This window comes from Oreochromis niloticus, linkage group LG11, assembly GCF_001858045.2.
Source record: "Oreochromis niloticus isolate F11D_XX linkage group LG11, O_niloticus_UMD_NMBU, whole genome shotgun sequence".
Taxonomy (NCBI): domain Eukaryota; kingdom Metazoa; phylum Chordata; class Actinopteri; order Cichliformes; family Cichlidae; genus Oreochromis; species Oreochromis niloticus.
Genome location: NC_031976.2, coordinates 28,976,535 through 28,998,956, shown reverse-complemented (window position 1 = coordinate 28,998,956; position 22,422 = coordinate 28,976,535). Strand labels below are relative to the sequence as shown.

The 22,422-nt window shown below is 39.6% G+C and overlaps 1 long non-coding RNA gene across 1 annotated transcript; it reads left to right on the top strand.

The window, feature by feature from the left end:
* Window positions 1–19,171: 19,171 nt before the first annotated feature.
* On the top strand, window positions 19,172–20,646 carry LOC112848133 (uncharacterized). The gene is made up of 3 exons (XR_003222078.1): window positions 19,172–19,419; window positions 19,990–20,247; window positions 20,337–20,646. It is a non-coding gene; the product is annotated as an uncharacterized LOC112848133 (long non-coding RNA).
* The last annotated feature ends 1,776 nt before the right edge of the window (window positions 20,647–22,422 follow it).

Sequence of the window (22,422 nt, the reverse complement as noted above, 5' to 3'; positions counted from 1 at the left end):
TTATTATTATTATTATTCAGGCAAAAGAAGGGCCTTTTTGAGGGCTTCAACATGTTCGAAAACTCTTGGAATTTTGCACACATGCCAGGTCTGGTGAAAAATTTTGTATTTTAATGGTTTTACATATGAGCACTGGGAAATGGCTCTGTAGCGCCACCTATGCCTTGTTAAATGCAGCCCTACGAACACATCGTTTTAGCTACATGTATGAAATTTGGCACACATGTGTATCATGCCAAGATGAACAAAAAAGTCAGTGGGACCATTGACGCAAACCCAACAGGAAGTCCGCCATTTGGAAGTGAAGGTGACATTTTGGCTCTAATTTTGCCATTTCCATGCCTCGAACTTTTGCGAACTCCTCATTGGAATTTCATCGTACAGGCTTCATATTTGGTCCGTGTCAACTACACACCTGGGCCATGTTAAATTGCGGAGCTTTTGAGTTTTCGGGATACGGTGAGGCCGTGGTGCCACGGCGAATTTCGATGACTCGCCATGAAAATCTTATTGACTCTCGTTCTGTCATACATTGTCCGACCTTGACCAAAGTGGACACATATGATAAGGCTCCACCCCTGAACATATTTCAACTGCCATATTTGACATCAGGTACAGCGCCACCTAGTGGGAACAGGAAATGTCATGTTTTACACTTTGGGGTACAGTATTGTAATGGGTGACATCTGCAGCCTCAAATTTCTCCAGGAAAGCCTTAAGGAGTTGGTCTTGGGTTACAGAGAAAACTGTGAGTTTTCGCTGAAGGGTGTGACCCCAGCAGCATGGCGAACATTGATGTCTCGCCATGAAGAAACAAATTAGTGTAACTCAATGAAATCCAATCTGATCAGTACCAGATTTTACAGGGATGATGTCAGGCCCGCCCTTAACAGATTGATATGCCCATTGTCAGGAATACGTAGAGCGCCACCTAGTGGCACCAGGAAATGTCATGTCTTTCACTTTGTTGTACTGATTTTCACAGGTTCATCGTGGCCACCTCAAAAGCGGTGAGTATCACCATCAGTCCTTCATGATGCTTCTGTGCGAAAATTGTGACTTCAAACTGAACGGCGCACCCTGGTGGCAAGGCGGTTCACCATGAAAGACGAAGTGGCTTTTGAGGGGCTTGGAAATTTTAAAAAGTCTTGAAATTTGGCCCAAACCTCCAATGTGATGAGGGCTTTGTTGTTATGTGATCATTTTCCTTGAATAGTGCAAAATGGCTCCACAGCGCCCCCTACAAAATTTCAAAACATCAGCCCCTGCTCTGTGTTTTATTTATAAGTCTGAAACCTGGTAAGCTTATGGAGGATATCAAGATGTACAAAAAAGTCTCTTGGAGCAATATCCCAAATCCAACAGGAAGTCAGCCATTTTAAAATTAAGGTGTAATTTTAGCCACTTTTTCGCCTCTTTTCAGGCCTCATACTTTGACGAACTCCTCCAAGGGATTTCATCAGATTAACCCGATCTCCTGTGTGTGGAATCTAAAGACCTTTGTGATGTTAAATTGCGAAGCTTTTTACGTTCAGGGAAACGGGGTGGCCATGGCGGCACGTGGAGTTTCAATCCCTCGCCAAAAAGCAGTAATCTGCTGTCACTCAAAAACACAATGTCCAATCTCTCCCAAAGTTCGCAGGCATGATGAGACTCAAGGTCGGAAATGTTTGTTATCCCATTTGTCAGTAATGGTTAGAGCGCCACCTAGTGGGACGACTATAATAATGATTGAATGAGATGAATCGTTAGCTGGTGGTTCTAGGCATGAATTCCATCAATGTGACATCAGATCGGACGTGCTGGTTGTAGGTGTTGGGCGTGGCCCGACGTGCCGGGGGTGCGAGGGCCCTCATAACGCTGCTTGCAGCTTTAATTATTATTATTATTATTATTATTATTATTATTATTATTTCGGCAAATGAATCGGCCTTTTGAGGGCCTAAACATGCTCGAAAACTCATGAAATTTTGCACACGCGTCAGGTCTGGTGAAAATTTACGTATTTTAATGTCCGTAGACATGTCCAGGGAAAATTGGCTCAGTAGCGCCACCTAGAAAAATGAGAAACGCGAGCCCCCGAGATGGGTATGACCTACATGTATAAAACTCGGAACACATATCTAGCGTTCGGAGACGCACATAAAAGTCTATTATGGCCATGTCCTAAACCCAACAGGAAGTCCGCCATTTGGAAGTGAAGGTGACATTTTGGCTCTAATTTTGCCATTTCCATGCCTCGAACTTTTGCGAACTCCTCATTGGAATTTCATCGTACAAGCTTCATATTTGGTCAGTGTCAACTACACACCTGGGCCATGTTAAATTGCGGAGCTTTTGAGTTTTCGGGTTACTGTGAGGCCGTGGCGCCACGGCGAATTTCGATGACTCGCCATGAAAATCTTATTGCCTCTCGTTCTGTCATACATTGTCCGACCTTGACCAAAGTGGACACATATGATAAGGCTCCACCCCTGAACATATTTCAACTGCCATATTTGACACCAGGGACAGCGCCACCTAGTGGGAACAGGAAATGTCATGTTTTACACTTTGGGGTACAGTATTGTAATGGGTGACATCTGCAGCCTCAAATTTCTCCAGGAAAGCCTTAAGGAGTTGGTCTTGGGTTACAGAGAAAACTGTGAGTTTTCGCTGAAGGGTGTGACCCCAGCAGCATGGCGAACATTGAGGTCTCGCCATGAAGAAACAAATTAGTGTAACTCAATGAAATCCAATCTGATCAGTACCAGATTTTACAGGGATGATGTCAGACCCGCCCTGAACAGATTGATATGCCCATTGTCAGGAATAAATAGAGCGCCACCTAGTGGCACCAGGAAATGTCATGTCTTTCATTTTGTTGTACTGATTTTCACAGGTTCATCGTGGCCACCTCAAAAGCGGTGAATATCACCATCAGTCCCTCTTGATGCTTCAGTGAGAAAATTGTGACTATAAACTGAACGGCGCACCCTGGTGGCAGCGCAGTTCACCATGAAAGATGAAGTGGCTTTTGAGGGGCTTGAAAAGTTTAAAAAGTCTTGAAATTTGGCGCACACCTCTAATGTGATGAGGGATTTCTTTTTATATGTTCATTTTCCTTGAACAGAGGAGGCAAAAGTACTGATAGTGAGGAACATGGAGGACCTGGACAAGTACAACTGACACTAATGTATCGAGGTAATATACAACTCTAATGACAATCAAAAATGATAAATACACCAACATCTCTAATTACACCAGGAAATGACATGGACACGTTGAAATCAATTCTCCAACAGAAAGTAATTGATCTAGATTGTGAATATAAGGAGCATAATATAATAGACCCAGAAATAGATTCTGAAAGTAATTTTCTCTCTTCTTTTGTTAAAAATTGTAATTATTTCACACAGGAACAATATGAAAAAAAAATCAACCTAGACGGGAAGCTCTCATTAATTCACTTTAACAGTAGAAGTATGTACTCTAATTTTGATTTCATTAAGGATTACTTGCAACAATTTTCTCGCCCCTTTAGCGTTATAGCCATCACTGAAACTTGGTTTAATGTCGATAAAGGAATAGATTTCTGTTTGAATGGATATGATTTAAAATACATGAATAGATTAAATAAGGTGGGTGGCGGGGTTGCTATATATGTTCATAACTCTATAAAATATAATGTTGTCACAACTATGTCTATGGCTATTGATGGAATTTTGGAATGTTTGACTATTGAGATCATGAATGAAAAAAAGAGAAATGTTATAATAAGTTGTATATATCGGACACCCAGTTCAAGTATTGACATTTTTAATGAATGGATAGAAAAAGTGTTTTCTTCGGTGAACCAAAAATTGCTATTCATCTGTGGGGATTTCAATATTGATTTGCTAAACCCAACAAGGATAAAAGCCATTGATGACTTTTCTGACACGATGTATAGCTTATCACTATATCCAACAATAACAAAGCCAAGCAGAATAACATCACATAGCGCCACTATTATTGACAACATTTTTACTAATGTCATGGATTTCCAAATTAATAGTGGCCTGTTTGTCTGTGACATAACTGACCACTTACCAGTTTTTACTTTGTATGACTGTGATTTAAAAAAAATAATAGATACCAAGATTACGATAGCAAAGCGAACAATAAATGAAGAAGCAATTCATGCCTTCAATTTCGATTTAGCGCAACAAGATTGGAGTTCGGTGTATGAAGAGTCAGAGGTGGACAAGGCTTATGAAAATTTCCTAGATATTTACACTATGTTGTACAATAAACATTGTCCTGTAAACGAATACAGGACAAAGAAAAAAAAGATAAAAAGTCCTTGGCTTACAAAAGGAATTATCAATGCTTGCAAAAAGAAAAACAATCTGTATAAACAGTTCATCAAAGTAAAAACAAAAGAAGTGGAACAAAGATATAAAGCATATAGAAATAAATTGACTGATATTATAAGAACGAGTAAACAACTTTATTATAGAAGAAGATTATATGATAATAAAAACAATATAAAAGGAACTTGGGATGTGTTAAATAACTTAATTAAACAAGGATCTTCTGGAACATCATATCCTGAATATTTCATTGATGCAAATGGTGTAAATTACAACATGAGTAACATTGTTGATGGGTTCAATAAATTTTTTATAAATGTTGGCCCTGAACTAGCAGCGGACATCCCGTGTCAAAAAAATGAAAATATCAGTAATATAAAACCAAATCCCTTTTCACTGTTCCTTTCAGCTACAAATGAGCAAGAAGTAATAAATATCACATTAAAATGTAAAAGTAAGTCTTCAATGGATTATCATGACATAAATATGTCTGTAGTTAAACAGGTTATTCTGAACATTGCTAGTCCCTTAACATATATCTGTAATTTATCATTTCAGTCTGGTTGTTTTCCGAAAAAAATGAAAATTGCAAAAGTAATACCACTATACAAAAGTAATGACAAACACAGTTTTACCAATTATAGGCCTATTTCACTACTGCCTCAATTCTCAAAAATTTTAGAAAAACTTTTTAATTCAAGATTAGAAAAATTCCTTGAAAAACATAAAATAATAAATGTTGGTCAGTATGGTTTCAGAACGCAAAGAACCACTTCTATGGCGATAATTGAGGCAGTAGAAGAAATTACCAATGCACTGGATAAAAATAAATATGCAGTCGGTATTTTTGTTGATCTCAAGAAGGCCTTCGACACAATCAATCACTCAATTTTATTGGATAAATTGGAAAGATATGGTGTTCGAGGGAAAGCTGGAAACTGGTTAAAAAGTTACCTAACGGGTCGGGAACAATATGTTAGTATAGGGCATTACCATTCAGAGAAACTTGGTATTACATGTGGTGTTCCCCAAGGGTCAGTGTTGGGACCAAAACTTTTCAATGTTTACATAAATGATATTTTTGATGTTTCTCAAGTACTTAAACTCATACTGTTCGCAGATGATACTAACATATTTTTCAGTAGCGATGATTATACCGATCTTGTAATGACCGTAAACAGGGAGCTAAAATTAATTAAAAAATGGATGGATATAAATAAATTATCATTAAATATAAATAAAACTAAGGCAATGTTTTTTGGTAATTTAAAATATAATATAGAATTACCAATTACTATAGAAGGTGTACCCATTGATAATGTGAGTGAAAACAAATTTTTGGGAGTCATAATTGATAACAAAATTTCATGGAAACCCCACGTCAGACACATAAAAACCAAAATTTCCAGAAGCCTCGCAGTTTTGAATAAAGTGAAACCATACCTTGATAAAGATGCACTTCGTACTCTGTACTGTACTCTGGTTCTTCCATATTTTACATATTGTGTGGAAGTGTGGGGAAACACATATAAAAACACAACTAATCCATTAGTCACAGTACAGAAACGAGCACTGCGTATTATTCACAAGGCTGGTTATCTAGATCATACTCACAAACTCTTTCTTCAGGCAAAGTTACTTAAATTCCAGGATCTGGTTAATTACAATACATCCATAATTTTATACAAAGCCTTTAATAAACTTCTACCTGCAAATTTACAATCTATATTTGAAATTCGAGAAAGGGCTTATAATGTGAGAGGCTTTGGACAATTCAAATTACCCAGAACTCGAACAACCCGTAAAGGTTTTTGTGTGTCTGTATGTGGTGTGAAAATCTGGAACAGTCTGAGTTTACAACTGAAACAATGCAAAAATATTCATAGATTTAAATTTCTCTACAAACAGTTGGTCTGGTCACAGTATAATCAATGATGGTGTTAGTGTGCTCTGAAATGTCTGTTCTCTTACCATTGCTGGTATGGATTCCAAGGGGGAAAAAAAAAAAAAAAAAAAAAAAGTTTGTGTGTATGTATGTATATATATGTACATGTGTGTGTAGATATATATGTATGTATGTATATGTATGTGTGTTTGTTACTTGTAATTATTATTGCCTGTTACCTGTGGTAACGCAATTTATAATTAATATATTCTGTATTCAGTTATGAAGGTTCTATTTGTTTTGCTTGGGCGTAGCTGCGGGAAGTTTATTGTTTCTGTTGATAAGTGAATATAGGGGTGGGATTTAATAAGTTTTCTTCATCCCACTCCTTTTCAGGTACATTTTGTTGTTTGTTTTTGTTTTTTGTGCACTTTATGTTCAACTTTATTGTTGTGCCTGAAATGAACAAATTAAAAAAAAAAAAAAAAAAAAAAAAAAAAACAGCGCAAAATGGCTCCACAGCGCCCCCTACAAAATTTCAAAACAACAGCCCCTGCTCTGTGTTTTATGTATGAGTTTGAAACCTGGCAAGCTTATTGGAGATATCAAGATGTACAAAAAAGTCTCTTGGAGCAATATCCCAAATCCAACAGGAAGTCAGCCATTTTAAAATTAAGGTGTAAATTTGGCGACATTTTCCCCTCTTTTCAGGCCTCATACTTTGACGAACTCCTCCAAGGGATTTCATTAGATTTACGCGATCTCCTGTGTGTGGAATCTAAAGACCTTTGTGATGTTAAATTGCGAAGCTTTTTACGTTCAGGGAAACGGGGTGGTCATGGCGGCACGTGGAGTTTCAATCACTCGCCAAAAAGCAGTAACCTGCTGTCGCTCAAAAAGACAATGTCCAATCTCTCCCAAAGGTCGCAGGCGTGATGAGACTCGAGCTCGGAAATGTTTGTTATGCCATTTGTCAGTAATGGTTAGAGCGCCACCTAGTGGGACGACTATAATAATGGTTGAATGAGATGAAATTTTAGCTGGTGGTTAAATGCATGAATTCCATCAATGTGACATCAGATCGGAAGCGCTGGTTTTAGGTGTTGGGCTTGGCTCGACGCGCCGGGGGTGCGAGGGCCCTCATATCGCTGCTTGCAGCTTTAATTATTATTAGGGCCCGAGCACTGAGAGTGCGAAGGCCCTATTGCATCTGCTCCGTTTCTTATTATTATTATTATTAGGGCCCGAGCACAAAAGTGCGAAGGCCCTATTGTATCTGCTCTGTTTCTTATTATTATTATTATTATTATTATTGTTATTAGGGCCCGAGCACAAAAGTGCGAAGGCCCTATTGTATCTGCTCTGTTTCTTATTATTATTATTATTATTATTATTATTATTATTATTATTATTATTTCGGCAAATGAATCGGCCTTTTGAGGGCCTAAACATGCTCGAAAACTCATGAAATTTTGCACACGCGTCAGGTCTGGTGAAAATTTACGTATTTTAATGTCCGTAGACATGTCCAGGGAAAATTGGCTCAGTAGCGCCACCTAGAAAAATGAGAAACGCGAGCCCCCGAGATGGGTATGACCTACATGTATAAAACTCGGAACACATATCTAACGTTCGGAGATGCACATAAAAGTCTATTATGGCCATGTCCTAAACCCAACAGGAAGTCCGCCATTTGGAAGTGAACGTGACATTTTGGCTCTAATTTTGCCATTTCCATGCCTCGAACTTTTGCGAACTCCTCATTGGAATTTCATCGTACAAGCTTCATATTTGGTCAGTGTCAACTACACACCTGGGCCATGTTAAATTGCGGAGCTTTTGAGTTTTCGGGTTACTGTGAGGCCGTGGCGCCACGGCGAATTTCGATGACTCGCCATGAAAATCTTATTGCCTCTCGTTCTGTCATACATTGTCCGACCTTGACCAAAGTGGACACATATGATAAGGCTCCACCCCTGAACATATTTCAACTGCCATATTTGACACCAGGGACAGCGCCACCTAGTGGGAACAGGAAATGTCATGTTTTACACTTTGGGGTACAGTATTGTAATGGGTGACATCTGCAGCCTCAAATTTCTCCAGGAAAGCCTTAAGGAGTTGGTCTTGGGTTACAGAGAAAACTGTGAGTTTTCGCTGAAGGGTGTGACCCCAGCAGCATGGCGAACATTGAGGTCTCGCCATGAAGAAACAAATTAGTGTAACTCAATGAAATCCAATCTGATCAGTACCAGATTTTACAGGGATGATGTCAGACCCGCCCTGAACAGATTGATATGCCCATTGTCAGGAATACGTAGAGCGCCACCTAGTGGCACCAGGAAATGTCATGTCTTTCATTTTGTTGTACTGATTTTCACAGGTTCATCGTGGCCACCTCAAAAGCGGTGAATATCACCATCAGTCCCTCTTGATGCTTCAGTGAGAAAATTGTGACTATAAACTGAACGGCGCACCCTGGTGGCAGCGCAGTTCACCATGAAAGATGAAGTGGCTTTTGAGGGGCTTGAAAAGTTTAAAAAGTCTTGAAATTTGGCGCACACCTCTAATGTGATGAGGGATTTCTTTTTATATGTTCATTTTCCTTGAAGAGCGCAAAATGGCTCCACAGCGCCCCCTACAAAATTTCAAAACAACAGCCCCTGCTCTGTGTTTTATGTATGAGTTTGAAACCTGGCAAGCTTATTGGAGATATCAAGATGTACAAAAAAGTCTCTTGGAGCAATATCCCAAATCCAACAGGAAGTCAGCCATTTTAAAATTAATGTGTAAATTTGGCGACATTTTCCCCTCTTTTCAGGCCTCATACTTTGACGAACTACTCCAAGGGATTGCATTAGATTTACGCGATCTCCTGTGTGTGGAATCTAAAGACCTTTGTGATGTTAAATTGCGAAGCTTTTTACGTTCAGGGAAACGGGGTGGTCATGGCGGCACGTGGAGTTTCAATCACTCGCCAAAAAGCAGTAACCTGCTGTCGCTCAAAAACACAATGTCCAATCTCTCCCAAAGGTCGCAGGCGTGATGAGACTCGAGCTCGGAAATGTTTGTTATGCCATTTGTCAGTAATGGTTAGAGCGCCACCTAGTGGGACGACTATAATAATGGTTGAATGAGATGAAATTTTAGCTGGTGGTTAAATGCATGAATTCCATCAATGTGACATCAGATCGGAAGCGCTGGTTTTAGGTGTTGGGCTTGGCTCGACGCGCCGGGGGTGCGAGGGCCCTCATATCGCTGCTTGCAGCTTTAATTATTATTATTATTATTATTATTATTATTATTATTTCGGCAAATGAATCGGCCTTTTGAGGGCCTAAACATGCTCGAAAACTCATGAAATTTTGCAGACGCGTCAGGTCTGGTGAAAATTTACGTATTTTAATGTCCGTAGACATGTCCAGGGAAAATTGGCTCAGTAGCGCCACCTAGAAAAATGAGAAACGCGAGCCCCGAGATGGGTATGACCTACATGTATAAAACTCGGAACACATATCTAACGTTCGGAGACGCACATAAAAGTCTATTATGGCCATGTCCTAAACCCAACAGGAAGTCCGCCATTTGGAAGTGAAGGTGACATTTTGGCTCTAATTTTGCCATTTCCATGCCTCGAACTTTTGCGAACTCCTCATTGGAATTTCATCGTACAAGCTTCATATTTGGTCAGTGTCAACTACACACCTGGGCCATGTTAAATTGCGGAGCTTTTGAGTTTTCGGGATACGGTGAGGCCGTGGCGCCACGGCGAATTTCGATGACTCGCCATGAAAATCTTATTGCCTCTCGTTCTGTCATACATTGTCCGACCTTGACCAAAGTGGACACATATGATAAGGCTCCACCCCTGAACATATTTCAACTGCCATATTTGACACCAGGGACAGCGCCACCTAGTGGGAACAGGAAATGTCATGTTTTACACTTTGGGGTACAGTATTGTAATGGGTGACATCTGCAGCCTCAAATTTCTCCAGGAAAGCCTTAAGGAGTTGGTCTTGGGTTACAGAGAAAACTGTGAGTTTTCGCTGAAGGGTGTGACCCCAGCAGCATGGCGAACATTGAGGTCTCGCCATGAAGAAACAAATTAGTGTAACTCAATGAAATCCAATCTGATCAGTACCAGATTTTACAGGGATGATGTCAGACCCGCCCTGAACAGATTGATATGCCCATTGTCAGGAATACGTAGAGCGCCACCTAGTGGCACCAGGAAATGTCATGTCTTTCATTTTGTTGTACTGATTTTCACAGGTTCATCGTGGCCACCTCAAAAGCGGTGAATATCACCATCAGTCCCTCTTGATGCTTCAGTGAGAAAATTGTGACTATAAACTGAACGGCGCACCCTGGTGGCAGCGCAGTTCACCATGAAAGATGAAGTGGCTTTTGAGGGGCTTGAAAAGTTTAAAAAGTCTTGAAATTTGGCGCACACCTCTAATGTGATGAGGGATTTCTTTTTATATGTTCATTTTCCTTGAAGAGCGCAAAATGGCTCCACAGCGCCCCCTACAAAATTTCAAAACAACAGCCCCTGCTCTGTGTTTTATGTATGAGTTTGAAACCTGGCAAGCTTATTGGAGATATCAAGATGTACAAAAAAGTCTCTTGGAGCAATATCCCAAATCCAACAGGAAGTCAGCCATTTTAAAATTAATGTGTAAATTTGGCGACATTTTCCCCTCTTTTCAGGCCTCATACTTTGACGAACTACTCCAAGGGATTGCATTAGATTTACGCGATCTCCTGTGTGTGGAATCTAAAGACCTTTGTGATGTTAAATTGCGAAGCTTTTTACGTTCAGGGAAACGGGGTGGTCATGGCGGCACGTGGAGTTTCAATCACTCGCCAAAAAGCAGTAACCTGCTGTCGCTCAAAAACACAATGTCCAATCTCTCCCAAAGGTCGCAGGCGTGATGAGACTCGAGCTCGGAAATGTTTGTTATGCCATTTGTCAGTAATGGTTAGAGCGCCACCTAGTGGGACGACTATAATAATGGTTGAATGAGATGAAATTTTAGCTGGTGGTTAAATGCATGAATTCCATCAATGTGACATCAGATCGGAAGCGCTGGTTTTAGGTGTTGGGCTTGGCTCGACGCGCCGGGGGTGCGAGGGCCCTCATATCGCTGCTTGCAGCTTTAATTATTATTATTATTATTATTATTATTATTATTATTATTTCGGCAAATGAATCGGCCTTTTGAGGGCCTAAACATGCTCGAAAACTCATGAAATTTTGCAGACGCGTCAGGTCTGGTGAAAATTTACGTATTTTAATGTCCGTAGACATGTCCAGGGAAAATTGGCTCAGTAGCGCCACCTAGAAAAATGAGAAACGCGAGCCCCCGAGATGGGTATGACCTACATGTATAAAACTCGGAACACATATCTAACGTTCGGAGACGCACATAAAAGTCTATTATGGCCATGTCCTAAACCCAACAGGAAGTCCGCCATTTGGAAGTGAAGGTGACATTTTGGCTCTAATTTTGCCATTTCCATGCCTCGAACTTTTGCGAACTCCTCATTGGAATTTCATCGTACAAGCTTCATATTTGGTCAGTGTCAACTACACACCTGGGCCATGTTAAATTGCGGAGCTTTTGAGTTTTCGGGATACGGTGAGGCCGTGGCGCCACGGCGAATTTCGATGACTCGCCATGAAAATCTTATTGCCTCTCGTTCTGTCATACATTGTCCGACCTTGACCAAAGTGGACACATATAATAAGGCTCCACCCCTGAACATATTTCAACTGCCATATTTGACATCAGGGACAGCGCCACCTAGTGGGAACAGGAAATGTCATGTTTTACACTTTGGGGTACAGTATTGTAATGGGTGACATCTGCAGCCTCAAATTTCTCCAGGAAAGCCTTAAGGAGTTGGTCTTGGGTTACAGAGAAAACTGTGAGTTTTCGCTGAAGGGTGTGACCCAGCAGCATGGCGAACATTGAGGTCTCGCCATGAAGAAACAAATTAGTGTAACTCAATGAAATCCAATGTGATCAGTACCAGATTTTACAGGGATGATGTCAGACCCGCCCTGAACAGATTGATATGCCCATTGTCAGGAATACGTAGAGCGCCACCTAGTGGCACCAGGAAATGTCATGTCTTTCATTTTGTTGTACTGATTTTCACAGGTTCATCGTGGCCACCTCAAAAACGGTGAATATCACCATCAGTCCCTCTTGATGCTTCAGTGAGAAAATTGTGACTATAAACTGAACGGCGCACCCTGGTGGCAACGCAGTTCACCATGAAAGATGAAGTGGCTTTTGAGGGGCTTGAAAAGTTTAAAAAGTCTTGAAATTTGGCGCACAGCTCTAATGTGATGAGGGATTTCTTTTTATATGTTCATTTTCCTTGAACAGCGCAAAATGGCTCCACAGCGCCCCCTACAAAATTTCAAAACAACAGCCCCTGCTCTGTGTTTTATGTATGAGTTTGAAACCTGGCAAGCTTATTGGAGATATCAAGATGTACAAAAAAGTCTCTTGGAGCAATATCCCAAATCCAACAGGAAGTCAGCCATTTTAAAATTAATGTGTAAATTTGGCGACATTTTCCCCTCTTTTCAGGCCTCATACTTTGACGAACTCCTCCAAGGGATTTCATTAGATTTACGCGATCTCCTGTGTGTGGAATCTAAAGACCTTTGTGATGTTAAATTGCGAAGCTTTTTACGTTCAGGGAAACGGGGTGGTCATGGCGGCACGTGGAGTTTCAATCACTCGCCAAAAAGCAGTAACCTGCTGTCGCTCAAAAACACAATGTCCAATCTCTCCCAAAGGTCGCAGGCGTGATGAGACTCGAGCTCGGAAATGTTTGTTATGCCATTTGTCAGTAATGGTTAGAGCGCCACCTAGTGGGACGACTATAATAATGGTTGAATGAGATGAAATTTTAGCTGGTGGTTAAATGCATGAATTCCATCAATGTGACATCAGATCGGAAGCGCTGGTTTTAGGTGTTGGGCTTGGCTCGACGCGCCGGGGGTGCGAGGGCCCTCATATCGCTGCTTGCAGCTTTAATTATTAGGGCCCGAGCACCGAGAGTGCGAAGGCCCTATTGTATCTGCTCTGTTTATTATTATTATTATTATTATTATTATTATTATTATTATTATTATTAGGGCCCGAGCACTTCGAGTGCGAAGGCCCTATTGTATCTGCTCTGTTTATTATTATTATTATTATTATTATTATTTTTCATTGAAATGAATTGCCTTTTTGAGGGCTTTAACATGCTCAAAAAGTCATGAAATTTTGCACACATGCCAGGTCTGGTGAACAATTTTGTATTTTAATGGTTTTACATATGAGCACTGGGAAATGGCTCTAGAGCGCCACCTATGCCTTGTTAAATGCAGCCCTACGAACACATCGTTTGAGCTACATGTCTGAAATCTGGCACAAATGTGTATCATGCCAAGACGAACAAAAAAGTCTCGGGGCCCATTGACGCAAACCCAACAGGAAGTCCGCCATTTAGAAGTGAAGGTGACATTTTGGCTCTAATTTTGCCATTTCCATGCCTTGAACTTTTGCGAACTCCTCCTTGGGGTTTGATTATATAAGCTTCATATTTGGTCAGTGTCAACTACACACCTGGGCCATGTTAAATTGCGGAGCTTTTGAGTTTTCAGGATACGGTGAGGCCGTGGCGCCACGGCGAATTTGGATGACTCGCCATGAAAATCTTATTGCCTCTCGTTCTGTCATACATTGTCCGACCTTGACCAAAGTGGACACATATGATAAGGCTCCACCCCTGAACATATTTCAACTGCCATATTTGACATCAGGGACAGCGCCACCTAGTGGGAACAGGAAATGTCATGTTTCACACTTTGGGGTACAGTATTGTAATGGGTGACATCTGCAGCCTCAAATTTCTCCAGGAAAGCCTTAAGGAGTTGGTCTTGGGTTACAGTGAAAACTGTGAGTTTTCGCTGAAGGGTGTGACCCCAGCAGCATGGCGAACATTGAGGTCTCGCCATGAAGAAACAAATTAGTGTAACTCAATGAAATCCAATCTGATCAGTACCAGATTTTACAGAGATGATGTCAGACCCGCCCTGAACAGATTGATATGCCCATTGTCAGGAATACGTAGAGCGCCACCTAGTGGCACCAGGAAATGTCATGTTTTTCACTTTGTTGTACTGATTTTCACAGGTTCATCGTGGCCACCTCAAAAGCGGTGAGTATCACCATCCGTCCTTCAGGATGCTTTTGTGCGAAAATTGTGACTTTAAACTGAACGGCGCACCCTGGTGGCAACGCGGTTCACCATGAAAGACGAAGTGGCTTTTGAGGGGCTTGGAAATTTTAAAAAGTCTTGGAATTTGGCCCAAACCTCCAATGTGATGAGGGCTTTGTTGTTATGTGATCATTTTCCTTGAATAGTGCAAAATGGCTCCACAGCGCCCCCTACAAAATTTCAAAACATCAGCCCCTGCTCTGTGTTTTATGTATAAGTCTGAAACCTGGTAAGCTTATGGAGGATATCAAGATGTACAAAAAAGTCTCTTGGAGCAATATCCCAAATCCAACAGGAAGTCAGCCATTTTAAAATTAAGGTGTAATTTTAGCCACTTTTTCGCCTCTTTTCAGGCCTCATACTTTGACGAACTCCTCCAAGGGATTTCATCAGATTAACCCGATCTCCTGTGTGTGGAATCTAAAGACCTTTGTGATGTTAAATTGCGAAGCTTTTTACATTCAGGGAAACGGGGTGGCCATCTCTCCCAAAGGTCGCAGGCGTGATGAGACTCGAGCTCGGAAATGTTTGTTATGCCATTTGTCAGTAATGGTTACAGCGCCACCTAGTGGGACGACTATAATAATGGTTGAATGAGATGAAATTTTAGCTGGTGGTTAAATGCATGAATTCCATCAATGTGACATCAGATCGGAAGCGCTGGTTTTAGGTGTTGGGCTTGGCTCGACGTGCTGGTGTGCGAGGGCCCTCATATCGCTGCTTGCAGCTTTAATTATTATTATTATTTTTCATTGAAATGAATTGCCTTTTTGAGGGCTTTAACATGCTCAAAAACTCATGAAATTTTGCACACATGCCAGGTCTGGTGAAAAATTTTGTATTTTAATGGTTTTACATATGCGCACTGGGAAATGGCTCTGTAGCGCCACCTATGCCTTTTTAAATGCAGCCCTACGAACACATCGTTTGAGCTACATGTATGAAATTTGGCACACATGTGTATCATGACAAGACAAACAAAAAAGTCTATGGGACCATTGACGCAAACCCAACAGGAAGTCCGCAATTTAGAAGTGAATGTGACATTTTGGCTCTAATTTTGCCATTTCCATGCCTCGAACTTTTTCGAACTCCTCCTTGGGATTTGGTCGTATAAGCTTCATCTTTGGTCAGTGTCAACTACACACCTGGGCCATGTTAAATTGCGGAGCTTTTGAGTTTTCGCGATACTGTGAGGCCGTGGCGCCACGGCGAATTTCGATGACTCGCCATGAAAATCTTATTGCCTCTCATTCTGTCATACATGGTCCGACCTGGACCAAAGAGTACACATATGATAAGGGTCCACCCTTGAACATATTTCAACTGCCATATTTGACACCAAGGACAGCACCACCTAGTGGGAACAGGAAATGTCATGTTTTAAACTTTGGGGTACAGTATTGTAATGGGTGACATCTGCAGCCTCAAATTTGTCCAGGAAAGCCTTAAGGAGTTGGTCTTGGGTTACAGTGAAAACTGTGACTTTTCGTCAGAGGGTGTGACCCCTGCAGCATGGCGAACTTTGATGTCTCGCCATGAAGAAACAAATTAGTATAACTCAATGAAATCCAGTCTCATCAGTACCAGACTTTACAGGCGTGATGTCAGTCCCGCCCTGAACAGATTGATCTGCCCATTGTCAGGAAAACGCAGAGCACCACCTAGTGGCAACAGGAAATGTCATGTGTTTCATTTTAGTGTACTGATTTTCACAGGTTCATCGTGGCCACCTCAAAAGCGGTGAATATTAACATCAGTCTGTCGTGATGCTTCAGTGAGAAAATTGTGACTTTAAACGGAACGGCGCACCCTGGTGGCAACGCAGTTCACCATGAACAATGAAGTGGCTTTTGAGGGGCTTGGAAAGTTTAAAAAGTCCTGAAATTTGGCGCACACCTCCAATGTGACAACTGCTATCTTGTTATGTGATCATTTTCATTGAATAACGCAATATGGCTCCGCAGCGCCCCCTACAAAATTTCAAAACAACAGCCCCTGCTCTGTGTTTTATCTATAAGTCTGAAACCTGGTAAGCTTATAGGAGATTTCAAGATGTACAAAAAAGTCTCTTGGAGCAATATCCCAAATCCAACAGGAAGTCAGCCATTTTAAAATTAATGTGTAATTTTTGCGACATTTTCCCTTCTTTTTAGGCCACATACTTTGACGAACTCCTCCAAGGAATTTCATCAGATTGACCCGATCTCCAGCGCGTGTAATCTAAAGACCTTTGTGATGTTAAATTGCGAAGCTTTTTACGTTCAGGAAAACGGGGTGGTCATGGCGGCACGTGGAGTTTCAATCACTTGCCAAAAAGCAGTAATCTGCTATCACTCAGAGACACAATGTCCAATCTCTCCTAAAGGTCGCAGGCATGATGAGACTCGACCTCGGAAATGTTTGTTATTTATGTATGTTTGTCAGTAATGGTTAGAGCGCCACCTAGTGGGACGACTATAATCATGATTGAATGAGATGAAATGTTAGCTGGTGGTTAAATGTATGAATTCCATCAATGTGACATCAGATCGGACGTGCTGGTTGTAGGTGTTGGGCGTGGCTCGACGTGCAGGGGGTGCGAGGGCCCTCATAACGCTGCTTGCAGCTTTAATTCTACATTTGTTTCTGTTCTTGCATTAGTGAAATGATACAGCTATGTTTTAAGACAGAGTTTATACATACAACTGCTAAAAATTTTGTGACATCCTTTAAAATATATGATGCAAAATGTGGATAATCCCTTGTTTTAATTCTGCATGTTTACATTATCTGCATTAAAGTTTATCTGTGGAGGGATTAACTGAATGTGTCATGCATCAAACATCGAACATGTTTGTTCTCATCTGGGCAATTCTGCTTTTCTCCATGAGCAGCAATGCTAAAAAAAAGTTTTGACTCTTCTGCAATCTTGTAATTAGGTTACAAATCTGGTGGAAGACGGCAATCTCAAGAATACTGTGTTATTCTTAGTGAACAAAACTAACAGCAGAGGCTGCTCATCTGCTGGATAAGTTATTCTGTGGAGGGAGAGACTGAACGTCTCGAGCATTGAACATGTTTGTTGTCATCTGGTCGGCTCTGTTTGTCTCTGTAAAAGGCAGCATTGCTGACACAGGTTTGTATCTTCTCCTTTGTTGTAATTCTGCTATATTTGTAGTTTAAAAAAAATATTTGCATGTGAAAAAAAGATGATAAGAATTTATTATTATCTACAGCTCATCATAAATTTGTGCCTTTACTATTTACATCTCTACTATCACCTTGTGTGCCATTTTAATTTATTTTATTTTTAATTTATTTTTTTGTTAAACATATCCCGAGATATTGTTAATCCAGGCAGATTTCATAGCCTGTATATATAATAGGCGATTTAATGTGAAAATTATAGTTGTGTAGTCTACACCACAAACAAGCAGCTTGTGTAAAACATAAGTTACTGTAATATCTTTAATTACATATAATTGTTATTGCTACAAACTAAATATTCCTTTCACTGTGTTTATCTTTCCCTTTGCATCAACAGGTGCCTCAGCCTGGAAACGACAACAACACTGTTACGACAAAGGATACTGTGTTACTCTCAGTAAGAGAAAACTAACAGCACAGGCTGGACTCTGTGTTGTGATCCCGTGTTCTTTCACTACTGCTGATGAGTTTACACCCAAACATATAGTTTGGTACAAATGTGAAGCATCTCAAACAAAATGTGGTGATGATGAAATAATATTTCACAGCAACAAAAACACAGACAAAAAAGCTCAGCCTGGGTTTGAAGGACGAGTGTCACGTTTGGAGCCTGATGTAAATCAGAAAAACTGCAGCATCATCATTAATGATCTAAAAGACTCTGATTCTGGATCATATCAGCTCAGAGTTACTGGTGAACTGAATGGACAACATGATGGATTCACATTCAGTCAGAGAGTAACTGTCTCTGTTAAAGGTACGAAAAGCTATTCCAAGAACAATCATGTGGAAAAAAATATTCAGTCATGTACAATAACATATTTAGTATTTTTATGGTCTTAATGAAGTATTCATTCTTTTGGGGAATTATTGACCTCTATGGTAGCTGGTAGGAACTGCAGCAGTTCCTGATAAAACTGTTTGCGTTTTTTATTAAATATCTTACTATTTGAAAAACAGAATGATGTACTAGATGAACTTCAGGTAGTTAATCTATTTTTACAAATGCACTGTATTTACATAAGGTCTTAAACAAACACCCAGAGTTAAAATTCCCACACTGACAGAGGGACAGCAGGCCACACTGACCTGCACTGCTCCTGGTCTCTGCTCTGGATCTGTTCCTGAAATCACCTGGACATGGAGAGGAGCAGGAGGGACTGAATCTTACATTACAGGAAACAGCACTGATTTCAAGACTGAGAATCTGACTGATGTAACACAGAGACACATCTCAACTTTGACCTTTAATCCTTCAGCCGAACAGCACGACACTAGTGTCACCTGCAACATCAACTTCACAGGTGGAAAAAGTACACAGAAGACTTTCACTGTAAATGTGAACCGTGAGTACTTTGCAACCTCTGATTTTTTTTATCTTAATTTTTAAATCTATTGAATGATCAGTAGAGTCTTAAAAGGAAATAACATTATTGTAAAATGTATATTTTTATCTCACAGATAAGAAAGAAATTACAATCAGAGATGTTACAACTGTTAAGGAGGGAGATGTTCTGAATCTGACCTGCAGTGTTGAAAATTTCCCTCCATCCATGATTGAGTGGTCTAAACTTGGTTCTGACACAAACCTGCACAGTTATTCTGGATCAGCCAGGCTTGTCATTGAGAATGTGAAACCAGAACATTCTGGACAGTACATCTGTGCAGTTACATATATGAACAATACCCTGAAGAAGGATGTCAGTGTCACAGTGATATGTAAGTACACAACTTTGTGTTTTTAAGCTGAACATTTTTAGCAGTGGTCATATTCGTTTCATCTGGTACCTGAAATGGTGAGTTTAGATTAGTGTAATTCTTTTGAATAACTCTTACAGCCACACCTCGTTAAATATGTAATATCATCTCAACATCTGTGTGTATTTGCTTTGAAATGTTTAGATAGTGATACCATTGACTACTTGTATTTTTTTTTAAAAATGTCAAAAATGTCATTTAAAATAATTTTGAAAAGTTGAAGACGATGTACAAATGTATATCTTTTATTTATAGATGTAGAGTAAAACTTTATTCAGAAAGAGAAACACTGTCGACTGCACTATACAGGGGAAGTAAGAGGAAATGTATTAAGAGCCTTTTGAAACCTGTGATGATATTGTACAGTGACCAAATTGTAATTTGCATTTTAATGACATTTGTGGCATTTTACACTTTGCATTAATTAAACTCGCATTGTTATCATTCTTATCCTTCATTTATGATTACATGTCAGTGTAACTTGCCCTCTCCTTAAATATACCACTGAAATCACTTAAATGTATTTTACAGATAACAGGGCTGCTCAGATCATTGGGAATACAACTGTGAAGAAGGGAGATGTTCTGAATCTGACCTGTAGTGCTGAAAGCTTTCCTCCATCTGTGATTCTGTGGTCTAAACTTAGTTCTAAAACAAAGCTGCACAATGACACTGGATCAGCTACACTTGTCGTCCATAATGTGACATCAGAACATTCAGGGCAGTACATCTGTACAGTAAAACATCTGGACACAACTCTGACTTCATATGTTGATGTAACTGTGACTTGTAAGTAGATGGCATTTTAACCTGAAATTCATATTAACATTATAGCTTGCAGCGTCCCCTGTTTTATGAATCTGATTACATGTTTACAGGGCATACAAAGATACAGAATGGCTCAGGATGTGTGCTTCAGTCTGAGGGTTTGACCTGTGTGTGTATCAGTGAAGGCTTTCCTTTACCTACCATCAAATGGCCTCTGTTGAATCACCACACTGAGTACTCTGTCATTACCACTGTATTAAACCACACAGTCAACAGCACTGTCAGTGTAACTGTAAAAAACCATGGCAACAGCACTGTTAAATGTGTCAGTAACAATGGAAATGGAGAAGAAAGAGAAAACCTGCTAGTCCATAAAAACCCGTCTAAAAACATGGTTTGTTCTTTTCATCTAAATACTTTCTAATTTAACATTTTCAGATTTTTAGTACTGTATTTTTATCACAACCTCTGTTTTTGCATATACTACTTATAATTCAGAAACCACGGACATTAACTTTTTTCTTTTTCCTTTCCATTTTATTTCCCCCGTGTGCAGAGCAACCATCTAGTTTTAGGCTGGAATTCCTGAAAGTCATGAAAGTCATCATTGGTCAGAAATTGCTATAGGTGCAGCATTAACTTTAGTAATTATTATCAGGTTTTCTCCGTAGATAAATTTTAATATATATTTGTAAACATGTTCTGTAAAAATTACCTTTTCTCCAGAAAAAAAAGAGTTTGGAGATGGATTTTTTGTTTGTTTGCATTTCTTATTGACCTGGGTGAATAATAATCAGTCTTTTTTTTTCAATAGACCTTATAGTTTTTAAATATTGATCTCTACCAAATGGTTTAAATATAACTTAATGGTTTACTTATATGTTTTTTAAATACAAGTACAGTAGATAATACTTCTGCAATGAAAAAAAAAAAACCAAATAATTATTTAATTAACAACAAAAACTATCCAGAGCATTTGTTTCTAGTAGTATGCCACAGAACATTGCTAATTTTTATTCCAGCAAAGAAAAATATTGTATCCAACAACAAAAAAGCGCATTTTTTTATCTTGACTGCATCTGCACTTTAACTGCAGCAGCAGAAAAGTCTCACATTCAGGACAATGGTGACTGTATCGCGCGCTGCAAAATCATTTGTACTTTCAAAAACAAAAAGGGAAAAAAAAACAAAAAATATCCAAAACAAAGGAAATATTTGCAATAAACATTTCCTAATCAACTTATCTCAACAACATTCTACACACTACGTATCAGTCAACGTGACGAAATATGTGCAGTATGTTCACAACTGTATAGATGTAGAGCAGAGGTTGGCAACCAGCAGCTCACGGGACACATGTGACTGTTTAGCCTCTCTTGGAAACGTTAAAATTTTAAAAAAGCTAAGCTTACATCTGTCATCTGTCTGTGCCCCCACAGCATTTTAGCCCGTGTGTGTGTGTGTGTGTGTGTGTGTGTGTGTGTGTGTTTGTGTGTGCTCTCTTCTGTCTTACAGCAGCCTGTATGAAACCTTGTGGTTCTTACAGTACAGTTCTTCCCTGGATTGTTGCTGGTGTATCTCTCACTTTGAATGCCTTCTGCATAACCTACATATGGTTCCTTTGGTATGTTTCTCCACTTGTATTTTTATGTTTTTTGACTCTTTGAATGCAGTCAAGACTTTTAGACAATAATGAGCTTCTGTTTCTTCTTATTAAAGGAATTCAAGAAAAAAGGTGAACCTACATCAGGAGGACAGAACCTACATGTCACTGCAAAAAGTGGATGCAGCATCAGATTATGATGTTATTGTACAACATATAAACTGAAAAGTTAGGTTTCAGATAGCTGTGTGGTTGTAATGGCAGCCTGTTGTCAATACTGTGGTGATGTAATTAATTTAGTTTCATTGTCTTTATTAAAGCAGATACTCTGGTATTAGAAATTTTAATTTAAATTGTCTATTAAATTAAAGCTTAATATTTGTTAATTATTTTTTACATTGCATTGTAAATAAATGAGATTGTTTTTTTATGTAATAATTTACACTTTCTATTTCAATTTATACATAGAGTTTAATAAAATTGTTCACCTGTCTACAGCTGCAAATTGAGCTTCTTTTGTTCTTTTCTTTTATCTTTGTAAGTTCAGGAGGTTGTAGCTAACAAGGCTACAATTATTCTACCTTTTTATCGAT